Genomic DNA, 16,371 nt, shown 5'->3' with positions numbered 1-16,371 from the left:
TTCTTTCAGAAGAATCCTTTGCTCAGCACCTCCGCTCCTCTTCCTCAGATTCTTCCAGGGACAGTTGACTCTGATATCACTTTGTTGAATGATTGGATTGGTAACTCTTTAGAACTCGTAGCCCCTTTAAAATAGAATCTGGCGAAAAGATCTAGGGCTTTAACCCCTTGGTTTTGCAGCGTGAATCTTTCTGGATTCACTATGCTGCGCATTATTCCGCGGTCTAGTGGTTGGGTCCGGAATCGTAGTCTTTAATTTCTTTTTTTTTTTTTGTAGCCCAGGTGGGACCGACGTCTCACCTTTTGGTGTACTTCCTGTGACGTCGGCATGCTTACTGCGAAAGCTCCCACCTTTTGGGCGCCATCTTCAGATTCTTTTTTCCGCCGTTGGGTCTGGATAGTCACGAGAGGCTCCAGAATTTTTTGGAGAAAAGAAGAAGAAAAAGACAAAATTTTCACAGAAAAGATTGAAGAAGATACCTAGGAACAGGATCACCAAGCGGGGACGACGAAAAAGGAGGAGAAATTCGAAATCTTCGATGTCCAACGGAGAAAGCGCACACAGGAGGCCCCCTGAGCGCAGGAATGGACAAAACACCCTTTAAATTCTGCCGTAACTGCCACCACAAATACGTGCAGAAGGACCAGCACCCGGTCTGCAACCTCTTGCTTACCGGTCGACCACGAGAGCAAGGTTTGCAATGCCTGCTCCGCCTTCACCCCGAAGACACTCAGGGTTAGAGAGAGACAGAGGAGAGCCAACTACACCTTGCAAGGCAAAGGCCAACCTCCGTCGCTTCGGGACCTGGGCCTGTCCAGCGACGAAGAGGACAACATCGCCAAGAGACCAGATGTCTATACGGTCGTAGAGACCGATAAGAAGGCATCTAAAGAGGTAGGAGAGACGTCGACATCTAAACCCCAACAGACTCTTGAAAGCCCGATCAGGACTCCCGAAAAACAGTTGAAGACCTCGAAGGGAGCACTGGCGCCGAAAACCTCGACGGCCGCAGCTGCATCCAAGGACAAATAGCCCAGCGGATCCTTCGAAACGGAGTCCCAGGCGGCGAAGGCCGGCGAAAAGCCAAGGTCGTCGAAGCACGTTCCCGAAAAGGAACGCTCGACTTCGAAGGAGAAAGACCCGAAGGTCGCTTCGACTTCGACTAAGTCGAAGAGACCGGCGAAACGCTCGCCGCCGAGCATGTCGCCGAGATGGAGAGGAAAAAGAGAAGGCTCGAGGCCGAAATTGAGAACATCCTGCAAAGGAAGGGAGAGTTGGACGAAAAAATGAAGAGGTTCTCGATTCCGTCAAAACCCCGACGACTATCGTTGAGATGGAAGAGGAATTCGACGCCAAAGGGCCGCCGAAAACTCCCGAGCCTCAGGAACACCTAGAGGAAGAGGGCCTATACTATGAGGAAGAAGGCGACGATGACCAGCGAACGACTTTCGGCTCAGCATCCTCGATGACACAGGACCTGGATTGGCAGGACATCGACTCCGAAAACCCGGAAGAGCCCGTGGAGACTTATCCATCGAGGCCTTTGCCACCAGATGACATTGGGGAATATAATATGGTCATCAAGAACGCGGCAGCGGCCTTTGGAGTCAAACTGGAGGAGGAAAAGCCAAAGGCATGCTTCCTTTTAGAGACCCTGCTCCGCACTCAAACAAAGAGTCAATTCCTCCCCATGCTTCTGAGTGTCATGGACCAAGGGAGGGAGGCGTTCAAAGACCCAGCGACCTGCAGGTCTGTCACACCTAGGACGGAGAAAAAGTACAAACACTCCTCTCAGGATCCTCCCTACATTCAGGGATCCGTCACAGCGGACTCCATTATTGCGGCAACAGCCAGGAAGAGGGCAAACGTTCCAACAACGTCAGGGCCACCACCAGACAAGGAAAGTAGGAGAATGGACCTAACTGGAGAAAAATAGAGAGAAATGCAGCAGTACACTCGCGCATGGCGAACTCCAATGCCCTGCTGAACAGACACCAGTACCAGCATTGGGACGAGATGGGGCAACTGCTCAAGCACCACCCCGAGGAATACCAGCAAAGGGCATCACATCTGGTGGAGGACGGAAAAAATATAGCAAATGCTTGCCTGAAAACAGCCTTGGATGGGGCTAACACATCCAGCAGACTTATGATGATAGAAATCACAGAAAGAAGGCAGGCCTGGCTTAGGATCTCAGGCTTCAAGCCGGAAGTGCAAAACAACATCCTGAGCACTCCCTTCAATGAAGAGACACTATTCGGAGCACCGGTGGATGAGAAACTCACTCAGCTCAAGAAAGAAAATGAAAGTGCAAGGTCCATGGGGGCCTTACAATTCAGAGGGATGAGAAGGGGTACCCCGACACGGAGACTAAACGGAAGGGGAGGAAACCAGCCGGGAACGTCACACCAGACATTCCAGCAGGCACACCAGGGCGACAATCAATCCCAGCAGGGCAACAAAAGCAAACCTGGCAGTACCAGCCTCGGGGCCATTCCTTTCGCGGGAGGGCGAATGGATGAGGGCAAACGAGGAGAGGGGGACAACAACCCACCTCAAGTAACTCCGTCATGCAAAGCGTGCCCACCCACACGACCCCTCCGAGGGTGGAGCACAACAAGGCCAACAAGAGGGAGTTACACAGACCAAACTGCGACGACCATGTAACACCAGTAGGAGGCAGGCTAAGACACTTTGGAAGGAAGGAGTGGAAGAAGATAACTACAGACAAATGGATACTCAACATCATACCGTTCGGATACTGCATAGAACTGGAAAAGAAACCACCAAACAGAAAACCAAAAGGGAAGGCGCATTCAGGAAAAGAACTGGCGCTACTCCTAGAGGAATCACAAGAACTACTCCGAAAGGAGGCCATCAAACCAGTTCCATTCAGAGAAAGGAACAAGAGAGTGTACTCTAACTATTTCCTAGTTCCAAAGGTGGACGAAACACTAAGACCCATCCTGGATCTAAGGTTCCTAAACGAATACATAAAGACACAAAAGTTAAAAATGACATCCCTCCAAGAGGTCATTCCTCCGATAAGGGACGGAGACTTCATGTCCACCATAGACCTCAAAGATGCCTACCTGCACATTCCCATGAACAGGCAGCACAAACCTCTACTAAGATTTACCATCAACAAAGAACACTATCAGTTCACAGCCCTAGCCTTCGGACTAAAGTCCGTACCAAGGGTGTTCACCAAATGTCTCGCAGCCGCGGCAGCGTACCTGCGCAGAGAAAGTATTCATGTATACCCTTACCTCGACAACTGGCTAATAAAAGCAAGTTCTCTGCTGAAGGAGACACGCCACTACCAGAAGGGGCGAGCTCCGACCGTGAGGACAGCGAGCAAGATCATAGGGATGATGGTGTACTGCATACACCTGGTCCCCAATATACGGCTCCACATGAGACCATTGCAGGAATGGCTGCAACAACAATGGTCACAAGCTACAGGAAGTTGCGAAGACCTATTGGTTGTAACGTACGCAGTGCAGGAGGAGATTACGTGGTGGAACAAGGAGACCATAACAAGGGGGAAGCCCTTAACACCACCAAAACCAACGGTGACCATCACCACAGACACACATGAACAAACTCAAAGTGAGGGGTCTGTGGACTCCAGCAGATGCGGTCAGACACATCAACTACCTGGAACTGAAGACCCTTTTCCTCGCCCTGAAGGCATTCCAGAAACAACTGTACAACCAGAGAGTTTTGATACAAACAGACTACACAACATCGATGTTCTACAACAACAAACAGGGCGGAACACAATCAGTCGCACTGTCCAACCTAGCGCAGGAAATATGGAGATGGGCCATCCCACTCAAAGTAGACCTGCTAGCCATACACCTACCAGGGAAGGACAATGTGTGAGCAGACTGGCTCAGCAAACCGACTTCAGCAACCCACGAGTGGGAGCTCAATGCACAGGACAAACAAAGGCTATTCAGGAGGTGGGGAACTCAGACGATAGACCTATTTGCAACACACCAGAATGCAAAATGCCGATACTTCATATCCAGAGGAACGATCCCAGGGGAATGCCCTATGGATAAGCTGGTCGAAAACATTTGCCTAAGCTTTTCCCGCCGATACCACTGATACACGGGGTACTCAACAAGTGCAGAACCAGCAACATGACACTGATCTTGGTGGCATCTCAGTGGGCCAGGCAGACCTGGTACTCACAGGTAATGGAAATGGCACAGGGACCACCCCACAAGTTCGGGAAAAGGAAAGACTTACTCTCCATGCAAAACTGAGAAGTACTACACCCAGAGCCAGAGAGCCTCAACCTAGCTGCATGGCTCCTGAAGACATAGAATTGCACGCCTAAGCATACCTGAGAGCACCCTGCGGGTGCTACGAGAGGCAAGGAGACATGGCACACGAAGGTGCTATGTGGCAAAATGGAAGAGGTTCACACAATGGTGCAAGAAGAAGAAACTACACAAGAAGATGACAAGGGAATCGACAGTGCTAAGATATCTCGCGCACCTGGTGAAGGCAAAACTAAGTTCATTTTCGCTAAGAGTACACCTAGCAGCGATAGTAGCCTACACAAGAGGAGAGACCGGAAAGAGCTTCTTTACGTCACAAATAGTAAAGATATTCCTGGAAGGGGCAAAAAGGATCGCACCACCTAAGAGGATGCCGCCACCGGCATGGAACCTTAATTTAGTCCTAACAGAGCTCATGAAAGCGCCCTTTGAACCGATCCATAAGGCCTCCCTACAAATGTTGACAATGAAGACAGCCTTTCTGGTGGCAATCACCTCGCTGCGAGGGTAAGGGTACTACAAGCGCTAACACTGCAAGAACCCTACATTCAAATACACAATTATAGGGTGGTAATGAGAACGGACCCACACTTTATGCCAAAGGTGGTGTCGAGGTTTCACATAAGCCAGACAGTACAAATACCAAGCTTCTTTCAGAAACCATCCACAAGCGCAGAGAGGGCGCTGCACACTCTGGACGCTAGAAGAGCAGTAATGTGTTACATATAAAGAACTAAAGAGCACAGGAAAACAAAGCAGTTCTTTGTTTCCTTCGCAAGCAGTTTCCTGGGTAGACCAGTAACAAAGGGAACCATCACACGATGGATCGCACAAACTATACAATTCTGCCACAAACAGGCAGGCCATGAACTAGCAGAAGGGGCCCGAGCCCACTCTACCAGGAAGAAGGGAGCAATAATAGCCTTCCTGGCCAACACACCCATACAAGACATATGCCTGGCGGCAACATGGGCTTCAGTGCACACGTTCACTAAGCACTAGTGGATATACAAATAAACAAGGAAGCACAAGTAGGACAGAAGGTGCTTCAACATATATTCAACAACCAACGTTCCTCTTCCACCCAGCCGCCACAAACATAACAAACCGCTACAAAGTCTATGCACAGCATAGTGAATCAAGAATGATTCACGCTGCAAAACGAATAGGTTCTTACCCGTCGGTGTAGTTTTGCAGTTTGAAGATCTTTCTGGATTCACTAGTGAACCCACCCACCTCCGCCAGAAAGATGAGGCAGGAGAAGAAGGTGGTAAAACAAGGTCAATAGAGAACAGACACCTTAAAGGACAAAGTGAAAAAAATCACTTACTTGAAGAAGAAATAGAAAACATTGCCAAAGGATTCACAAACTGAGCACAACAAGAAAAAAAGAATCCAAAGATGGCGCCCAAAGGTGGGAGTTTCCGCAGGAAGCGTGCCGACGTCACAGGAAGTACACTATTCTTGCCGTCCCGGGATGCTTTTTTTAAAGTAAGAAGTAGGGGAACGGACTGGAGTACTTTTTAGAAGTAGGGGCACGCCGTGCCCTTCCTTCCCCGCCCACTTCTACCACTGGACTTAAAGGATTCTGGGCCCTGGTGATGTAGAACCATATGTGCATGACTCAGCAGCTTGAATTTGGCCCTTTGTCTCACTGGGAGCCAGTGGAGTGTCCTCATACACTCAGATGCTGAGCTGTACTTGCTCTTGTTGCAAACCGGATTCTGGACCAGCGGTAGTCTAGAGAAGAGATAGTCCACCATGCCTGCAAAAAGAGTATTCCCATAATCCAGCCTAATAATAAGTAGGGGTTGGACAAGGGTTCTTCTTCACTCTGTAGGGATCCATTGAAATTGTCTTTTTAACAACTTTAGGTTTGCAAATCTTTTCCCACAGAGTGCACATACGTGATCCTGCATGGTGAGTGCACTGTCCCCAAGAATACCCAGATTTTTTTTGCAACTTGTTTAGGGGCAGGGGCCTTGCCCAGTGAAGAGGGCCACCAAGTTGCATTCCAGACGAGATGTGCTCCCCCAAACAGCAGAATCTCAGACTTGTCTGGATTTAACTTCAGACAGTGGTTGGACCTTTTCTGAAAGTGCTGCCATTTCTGAAAGACAGCTAGTAAGTCTGATCCTAGTGTCTTCGTGTCCATCAAGAGCAGTCATCAGTTGGGTTTCGTCTGCGTGAGAGCAGATACTGAGACCTCATTTTTCACTGATTTTAGCTAGTGAGGACAAGTAAACATTAAAGAGGGTGGGGCTCAATGAGGCTCCCTGTGGCACACCATGCTTAATTGGTACTGGGGTGGAAGAAAAGGCACCTAACTGTATGGTTTGTGTTAGATTGTTCAAAAAGGAGTGGAGTCACTGAAGGGCTTTAGAGTGTTTGCCTTTATTCTACAGAGTTTAGAGCAGAAGGTTGTGTGAGACGGTATCGAAACCCACCGACAAGTCTAATAGGATCAGGGCGGCGGCTCTACCCTGGTCGACCACACACCTGATGTTGCCTAGCACTGCAAAAAGAGTTGTTTTGGTGCTATTATTAGCTCGGAAGCCAGTTTAAGAGATGTCCAGGAGTTCATTAGAGTCAAGGTAGTTAATTGCCTATTTACCAGTTGCCCCAGACTTGGTGCAAGGACCAGAAGGCGTTCTGGTGGGGACAACGTTAGCTGTGTTAACCAGAGCACAGGCTGCACATCAGTCTTCAAGTAAGGCTGGGATCATCTCTGATTTTCAGGGGCCAGTACAAGGTCATTTGTGTGAAAGGGCAGACTTTGGGAAGGCAGTAGCTATGGATTTGTGATTAGAAAACCCTGATAGATTGAACTCTCGGTTCTACTGGCCGGGGATGCGCAGAAACCGAGGTTCTGTAGAACGTGTTCCACTTTCCAGTGTGTTTTAAGACAGGAATGAATGATTATTTAACAATTTTAATATACAGTTCCCAGGAAAGGCCTAGTGAGTAACTCCTACTGATCCCCAGCTAGTCCATGTAAGAACGTTCTGTATTTTATAAGAATATGTTGCCCTATAGAGGCATGATCACTTTCTACTTGCTGCACTTTAGCCTTTTTGTCTTTTTAGGAAAGATTATATTGATTTTAATATTTCAATTATGTATTTTTGCTTGTATGATTTGTATGTACAAATCGAATAAAAGCTTTTGAATTGAATTGAGTACTAAAGCACCATTAGTGCCTTAACCAGTTGTAGGTCATCCATTTGTGCGGGTAGCAGTAGACATAGTTGGTCGATTTGACCCCCCCTCAAGGTCGGGCAACAAGTATATCTTTTGGTGGATCACTCCGCCAGGTACTCTGAAGCTGTACTTCTGAGAAGCATCACTTCTGAGAAGCATCACTTCTGAGAAGCATCACTTCTGAGAAGCATCACTTCTGAGAAGCATCACTTCTGAGAAGCATCACTGTAAAGCTAGGCGGCTGGGGCTCTCCTTAGGGACTTTTTCCAGGGTCAGATTCCCAAAGAAAATATGATTTGATAACCAGGCAGAAACCAGCAAGGCGGAGCACAACTCTAGTCTCAGGCAATGTAAAGGTACAACAATAGTAGTAGTTGGTGCTCCAAAGGGAAGATTGGTTACCAATTCAATCTTATAATTCCCCTCATCCGAAGGGATACAGTACGCAATGAAGGTCTACACTTAAAGTAATCTTAATAATTCTATGCAGTTTAGGAAAGTCCAAAATACTTGACCCAGGTTCTTAGTATTTATTCAGGTATCCAATTTTCAAGGCGTAGTCCGATAATGCTTCCAAGACACAGTTTGATTTAATTATAATTTAATCACAGCAAAAGGGCAGAAAAATAGCCAACAAGCGTTTCGTTGTGAGTTGTAACACACAATTGACTTCTTTGGGGCTGCAATCCCAAGAAACACACAATTACTCAACCATATTAAACAAAGAAAAAGGTTACTATAAGTTAATCCAATATTAATGAACACTCAAGCCCATATCCATCACCAGATTGTGACAAAAATGATACAAAAAAGAGCAAGATTAACATATCACCAAATTGTGAATAGAGCAGCGCAGAGCAGTCTCTCTTCAATTTAAATCACCTTTAAAAAGTTTCCCAATTTTGAAAGTTTCTATCACTAGTCAATCAACTGTCACCTGAAAAAATTATTTTGCCTGCTCAATATGATATGCTGTGCAAAATGCCAGTCTTCAAAATCTGAATCCTGTAAGTACACATAAAACCATAATTTGGTTCATCCCAATATAAATACATTTTTTGGATGAATCTGAAACTGCATAGAATTATTAAGATTACTTTAAGTGTGCTCATATTTCCAAAGACTAATCTCCAACCGGGGGACCAATTTAATCTCTTCTTACATAAGAGATGTGGGAGCAAACTTGTGTAACATACCACTAATCCATGGTGCACTACCAATGGTTTAGTGGTTAGGTTTAACAAAGCACTGAGGAGCATAATGGGAACTCTGTCAGATAATCTCAGGAGAAAGTGGAATCTTCTACTGCCTTGTCTCTTGTTTGGCTACAGAGAGATTCCGTAGAAGAGAAGAGGGTTTAGTCCATTTGAACGTCTGTTTGGACATCCAGTGTCTACTCCGCTTAGTAAGAGAAGGGTAGGAAGGAACCTTAGTCTCCACAGAAAGATGTTGTTGTGGACTATGTGATTGGCCTCAGGAAGTTGATGGAGCAGTACATCAGTCAGGCAAAGGAAAACCTTGAGGCCAGCCAAGCGTTGATGAAGGAATGGTACGACTAGAAAGCTATGCTGACAGGGTATCACGAAGGAACGAAGGTGATTGTGCTAAAGCCTATTTGTGCAAGGCCTTTGGAAGATAAATGGTGTGGGTATTACAAAGTAGTTCAGAAGATGTCTGAGGTAAATTACTTGGGGTGGGGGAAACAGGTACCACAGGGGAACCCATGAGGGTGTTCCATGTGAACAAGCTGAAGCCTTACCTCCGGAGTAAATGTCATGGCTATGGTTGAGGAAGACAGTGAGCCTCTTCCTAACCTGATGCATACTGTCATGAAGGATGGCATGGTGAAAGGGTACAATTAGCCCTGAGTTAATGCCTGGGCAGCAGAGAGAGTAGAGAAGTTGTGGTATGGCTTACCAACCACTTCACTGACTCACGGGTTGACTCCTGTCTGTGTGCACGACAGTTATGGGTTACAATCTTCCAGTGAAGGGCAGAATGTACAGAATGTCTGGCCAGAATCCGGGATGAACCATGTTCTCACAAGACTGGAAGAGTTGTGTGGCCTACTTGGATGTGTTCCGGTTTTCAGCAGTTCATGGGAGGAGCATGTGAGGCACTTTAGGCAGGGGCTGGCAAGAATATAGTAGGTGAAACTGACAAACAAGGTCTAGAGGGGTAGGTTGCTTTCCCTGCCCCCTTACCTTTTATCTATTTTGTATTTTACAATTTTATAAGTCTTTTTTAGTACAGGGGACCAAGTTCACTGCAACATTTTTGTTCATGTTGCAGCCAACCAATCATAGCGCTCAATCTGGCTTGGGGAAATAAATCCTCCCTCGGCCAATCAAACTACTCTATTTTTTTAAGTTGAGTTTGATGGACTCTCGCAAAAGTCCCTCAAGCCCAACTGTCCAGATACACAAATATTTTTTAATCTTAATTTCTCCTAAACTACAGTACGGAATTTGTACCAAAAGCATGCTTTCTGGACCAAGATGTAGCTTCCTGACACATTTTGTATAATTCTGCTCAGCCATTTTGGCTGTAGCCCTTTTCAAAAATCTCTGTGGAAATTGCATAGGGATCTTGCGTTTTGGGACCCTACATTTTTCTCTTTGCCCTGCGTGACAGATCACCTCGAAAGTTTTCTTGAAGGAGCCAAGCGTAAAACAGCCCTTTTTCAAAGGTTTTGTGAAGATTTGTCAAACTGCTCTAAATTGCCATCTACGCTATTGTTTGATTTTCTTATCAATAAAGGTTAGGACCAAGAGGGTTAGCGCATCAAAAGGAATATAGTAAACCCCTTTTGGAGGGCGGCGCAGGTTTTCACAGACATTGAGCTGTTGCTCATCCTATGAATGAATGTTGCTCTTAGGAGGCTGAGTATAAGTGAAACCTGGGTGACGCCCTCCACGTGAGAGTGAGTACGCCGATCCCCCTCCTTGAATCAGATAAGACTGAACCTCATGCCAAGTGCAAAGACAATATACAAAAATGTGCATTAGCAATGCTTCTGCCCCACTGTTCTGCTGGATTATTACTAAGGGAACCACCGCATATACACGCTGTTGTGCCGCCGCCCTGGGCCTGCGAGCGCATTCAGAGCCGTGACTCACGCGCCTCCTCTGGAGCAGCGCGCGCTCCCGCCCTCGTGCTGCTGCCATCTCGGTCTGAGCAGTGACTCACGCGTCTCCTCTAGAGCAGCGCGCGCTACCGCCCTCGCGCGGCCTGTGAGGGAAGCCTCCCTCCTTGTGACACTGCAGCTAATGATTGCTGTGCATCCGGCGCTTCCAGCGGGCGGAAGGAGGGCAGGAGACTAAATGAATAATTTACTCCTCTTGCATTTAACCAGTTGCATCTGGGTAGAGAGTGTGCATAAATAACCCCAGCCTCTGTAACTCGCAGGACTTGACTCATTGCGGTTTCCTCTGGCTTCCCCAGCTGGGGCTGAACATCCTTTCCGGGATGTTCACCAAAATGGCTGTCCTGTCGCAGCATCCTCAGAGATGTGCCACTCACTAATCCTGGCCTGCAAACCTTGACCCAAACATGCGGGTGGAATCAGCCTTCTAAATCTGTAATCGTAATTCCTTTAAGGTCTATAAGAAATGAACTCTTTTTTTTGGGAGGGTTTGAAAAGTGGATGACTCCATTGAAGTTTAAGGAAGTATTAGTATTTTGTTTGCCAAGTGGGTAAATAGAAGTAACAAGCAGAGCCGAGGACTCGAGGTAAGCGCACCGCCATGTTGGATTGCGGGTTGTTTTCGCTTTATTCAACCGTTGGTTGGTTCGTTGGTTGGTTGTGTGTGTGTCTGTGTGTGTGTGTCTCTGTGTGTGTGTCTGTGTGTGTGTCTCTGTGTGTGTGTGTCTCTGTGCGTGTGTGTGTGTCTCTGTGCGTGTGTGTGTCTCTGTGCGTGTGTGTGTCTCTGTGCATGTGTGTGTCTCTGTGCGTGTGTCTCTGTGCGTGTGTGTCTGTGCGTGTCTGTCTCTGTGAGTGTGTCTGTCTCTGTGTGTGTGTGTCTGTCTGTGTGTGTGTGTCTGTCTCTGTGTGTGTATGTCTGTCTGTGTGTGTGTCTGTCTGTGTGTGTGTGTCTGTCTCTGTGTGTGTCTGTCTGTGTGTGTGTGTGTCTCTGTGTGTGTGTGTCTGTCTCTGTGTGTGTGTGTCTGTCTCTGTGTGTGTGTGTCTGTCTCTGTGTGTCTGTCTCTGTGTGTGTGTGTCTGTCTCTGTGTGTGTCTGTGTGTGTCTGTGTGTGTCTGTGTGTGTCTGTGTGTGTCTGTGTGTGTCTCTGTGTGTGTCTCTGTGTGTGTCTGTCTCTGTGTGTGTGTCTCTGTGTGTGTGTCTCTGTGTGTGTCTCTGTGTGTGTGTCTCTGTGTGTGTCTCTGTGTGTGTGTCTCTGTGTGTGTCTCTGTGTGTGTGTCTCTGTGTGTGTGTCTCTGTGTGTGTGTCTCTGTGTGTGTGTCTCTGTGTGTGTGTCTCTGTGTGTGTGTCTCTGTGTGTGTGTCTCTGTGTGTGTGTCTCTGTGTGTGTGTGTCTCTGTGTGTGTGTGTCTCTGTGTGTGTGTGTCTCTGTGTGTGTGTGTCTCTGTGTGTGTGTGTCTCTGTGTGTGTGTGTCTCTGTGTGTGTGTGTCTGTGCGTGTGTCTCTGTGTGTGTGTGTGTGTGTGTGTGTGTGTGTGTGTGTCTCTCTCTGTGCAGGGGGGCTGGCTGTGTGTGTGTGTGTGTGTGCGCGCCGTTAGTGCATGCGAGCCAAGCCAAAGCAGGGGCTGTGTGCGCGTTTACATGTAGGCGCGTCTGAGAAGCTCGTCCACAGACCCAAATCAGCGCGTGCCCCGGTCTGTACCACTTGGGAGGCAACACAACAACAATAAGTCTCGCTGGCGACAGCGCTTCGCGCTGCAACGCCAGGCGAGACCTAATAAGGTGAGAAATAACAAAAAGGGGCAGGGTAGAAACACCCTGACCCCTTAGGCCTGCTCATGGGGTTCCACAGGGACCCTCAAGGGCAAAAAAAAGCATTAAAAAAAACTCTGCGATATTCGCGCACCCAGCGCAAATTTCGGCCCAAAACAAAAACCAAAGTTTGGGCTGCTGCGCTTCGTTGAATTTAAGCCCCCGGGTGGGCTAGGTCCCAGGGGCACTCTGCAATAGTGGTAGTTTTGCTAGTCTTTTTCTAGTTTTTATAGTTCTGTTTGCATCAGTGCTCTCCGCCCCAACGTCGGGCGGCTAAGCACTGCACGACCTAGATGTGGACGGCACCTGGTTTGGTGAGGAGCGGCGTAGGTTTTGGGGCGTATCTGGGAGCTCACTATTTTGGTTTTCTTTGTCGCCAACACTCAGAGTGCATCCACCGGCCCGCGATCTCCATGTTCTGATCCACGTCCAGTGGGAAACCTCATGCATGTAAGGAGGGTGTCGCTTACTTGTTGGTGCACGGAATGTGGAGGAAGTGCTACTGAGTCGACGAATGTCTGAATGCAGCAGTTCCCGCAGATAATGTCGACCACGTGATTCACCGGTCCTGTTGCCCAAGTCAAAGGAGGTGAAGTGCAATACCCAGTGCAGGCCGACAGGGTAGTATGAGGGGATAGAAATGGTGCAATGAGGTTAGTGTAGACATGAAATATTGAAGTGGTTGGGATGTGGCTTACACTGGGAGGCGGCCCGCGGCTGTGTGGCAACGCACCCTCTGTCTCTAAGAGGCGGCGTTAGTCTGCAGTTCACACTTGGTACAATGTTAAGGCGGGCCAACGCCACAGCCAGCTCCTGCATTGGTCCGCAACGGTAGGGGATCGCACTCTCGGTTGCTCAGGGGCAGCAATAGTCAGCAGTGCACACTTTGCGCAATGGTAAGGCGGGCCGTGCCGCTGCCAGCTTCCGCATTGTTATTCAAAGTGGGGACGGCAGATGGAGATGGTCACATTCCCAGACCCGAGATGGTCACTTTTCCAGACCCGTAATCGCGAGTCCTGCCAATGCGTTTCTTTCCAAAGAACGTATTCAAGGCACCATTAGTCCAGTTTCTTTGTTCGAATTTTCCATATAATCCGTACTTGGGGTACCAGGGGGTGATTACAATAACTTCCCTCTGTCACAATGATTTACGAATTAAGTATACAAGTGGTTGCGGGATCACATAGTTCCGCGGTATCAGAGTCTCAAAAGTTTTGCTGCACATTATACTGTCTGCTTCCTGTAATTGCTGTACATCCAGTCGTCCTCACGTGTCCCTAACTCTTCATGCTTTGGTTTTGCTTATGTGTCTGAAAGAGCACATGGAGTTAGCATTTGCATTCGTTATGCTTTTGATTTATTGGAAAGTTGAGCGTTTGGAATAGCAGAGGTATTATGTACATGCATGTGTTATGCTGTTAATTTTATTCGAAGGATACTAGTGTAATAGCATGTTAACGCAGTCCGAGTCTGTAAATTGTGTTAACCTGCGGGCTGCGCCCAGTTAATCTAACTGTATAGTCAGTCAGGAGGACAGCCCTGTAATTACTCTCTGCTGTTAATTTGGTCTGCAGAACCCCTATGGGCCTGGGTAATCCAGCTGGGTCTCTCGTAAGAACCCCTTTTTGCGGACTGGGTAAGCAATCTGTGTCACTTGTAATAATACTGTGGTCCTTTAGTAGGCAGAAACATTCTTAGTGGCTGTTTGTGAAATGCGAGAGGTATAAGGCAGTAATCCTTCAAGGACGGCTGCACTGTGAGGGGCGAAATAAAGAAATATTTCTTTCCAGCCTGACATGGCCTCACTCTGGAATCCAGTCGTGTCCACTTGTGCTTCCTTTTCAGAACAAGGCTGCAGTGTGCCTGCTCACTGTCAGACATCCCCTTCAACAAATCCCAAAACATCTCCTTGCCTCTTATGCCCTACCTTTTGCTCTTACATCTAAGACGAATAACCTGCGTTTCCAAGTCTCTGGTGATATTTTATATTGCATTTCAGTGGGATGAACAGTGAAGTAGCGCACACTGTCGTTGAACCTTTGAAGCCTTCTTGAAAACACGCCTTCAAATTACTAATGTTTTTTATGCTTACAATGCGCATCTCACCGATTTGAACAGGCTTGTCACTTGTAATAACACTGGTCCTTCATACACGCTCATACACAGGATCGGCACTCCACCTACACACTACTTATTCACTCCTCCAATTACCCAGGTGGTACCCATGCACTCCAGAAATCCCTCTGTCACAACTCATGCACTCTTCCAATCACCCATCCAGAATCATGTATTTATCCAGTCACTCCGCCAAAACACAAGAAGTTATAAAATCACCATGCACTGTCCTTGCAGCACTCTAATCATCCAGTCACTACCCTTGTACTCGTGCAATGACCCAGGCACCAACATGGCAAATTCAGAGGAGGTCATGCTCATTACAGGGATACCCCAACGCACAGTGTTCCCTAGTGTATGTAGGTGTTTTCACTGTATTCTAGGTGCCTTTTAGCATAGCACTGGCTCTGGTCCTGGTTAGTCAGTCAGTTACCACCAGTACCCATCACTAAAAAGTCAGGGGCACAGGAGGACTTTCTGCTCTGTTCGTTCTGTCTGCATATCTCATGCTTCTTCTTGCACTTTTCTTCGTTTTTCTGGACTTCTGTTGCCTCTTTCTCAGGGGAGAGGAGGGGAATTCGTATCGCCCGAGACATCTAGATTCCTTGCAAGGGCAAGAAGTTTTAATGTCTGTTTTGTCCTAAGGACAAGGAGACCAAGCACCACTTTAAATTGAGACACCTGACGGAAACAAAGTGCCTTATATAAGAGCCAGTCACATTACACAAGGACGCATTCATATTTAATTGCTGTAGGCACGAGGAGATTAAAAGATTTGTCCGAACTCGCAGGATGTTGAACAGACACTGAAAACCGAACCTGGTTCCTCAGCTCCAAGATCGGCCGCTCTGGATGTTGGGCCACATTGTCGCCAGTGAATATGAGCCTGCTTAAATTCGAATTGGCAGGTTCCATACAGAAATTGCACATCACTGTCATCTAACACATTTTTTGTCTTTCTCCACGAAGCTTTCTTGTGGTTTCGGGGCTCCTCGTCTGGCACTTTAATTCCTTAGAGCAATAGGGAAACATGATGCATTGGCGGGTAAGGGCCTGGGGGACCCTGCTCTCACCTGGGCTCTTTGTTCACCCTTCTGATGTGCTGCCCTTGGGCCTCTCAGATGCAGGCCCCAGGTCGCGCCCCACTCACTCGCATTTGAGGCCTGCAGTGAAATAATTCACAGGCCACTCCCCTCGCACATTGCTTTCCCTCTGCACTTATCTGGTGCCTGTGCTCCCCACGGGCCTCACCTGCAGCCCCTACTCAGAGCCCCTGGCCCTCTCCTGTTTCAACTAGGGTCTACATTAAAGCTCCTTACTTTCCCTACGGGCTCTCATGAAGCCTCCTGTCCCGCTGGCCGGTACTTCCCTTTTCATGAGCCTCTCCGGTCTTAACCAGTGCCTTTTCTGGTCTTGCCTCTTGCCAGTTCCTTCTACCTAGAAAACTAGGTGTTCTCGACTTGTCCCTTCGTCATCCGGGAATGAAAGGCCGAAAAAAGAAATTAAAAGGTGCAAAATATAGTTTGCCTTTGCAGGCAGGTTTGCAAGTAATATATTTACCACAAACTAAAAGCCCTGAGCCTTAAATTCAATTAAAAAATGTTACCAAAATCTTGTACCAAAAATTGTCAGACTTTACATGCTTTTCTGTGCAGCAAGCATGACTTTAGGGAAGCACTGTGGCGCTAGACTAAGGGTGATCTCTTATGTAGCCAGGACAAAAGTGATCTATTTACAATGTCTGCTACGGGATAGGTGACCTCAGGCCTTCACAGGGACTAGAGCTCTAGTCTCACTAAGGACATGCA

General features: G+C 47.6%; 1 protein-coding gene across 3 annotated transcripts in view; it reads left to right on the top strand.

The window, feature by feature from the left end:
* LOC147731157 (neurabin-2-like) overlaps positions 1-16,371 on the top strand; it is a 681,485-nt gene that overhangs the window by 137,416 nt on the left and 527,698 nt on the right. The window lies entirely within an intron of this gene.

This window comes from Lissotriton vulgaris, chromosome 2_1, assembly GCF_964263255.1.
Source record: "Lissotriton vulgaris chromosome 2_1, aLisVul1.2, whole genome shotgun sequence".
Taxonomy (NCBI): Eukaryota; Metazoa; Chordata; class Amphibia; order Caudata; family Salamandridae; genus Lissotriton; species Lissotriton vulgaris.
The sequence above is the reverse complement of the archived record's forward strand: the minus strand, read 5'-3'. Positions and strand labels throughout refer to the sequence as shown.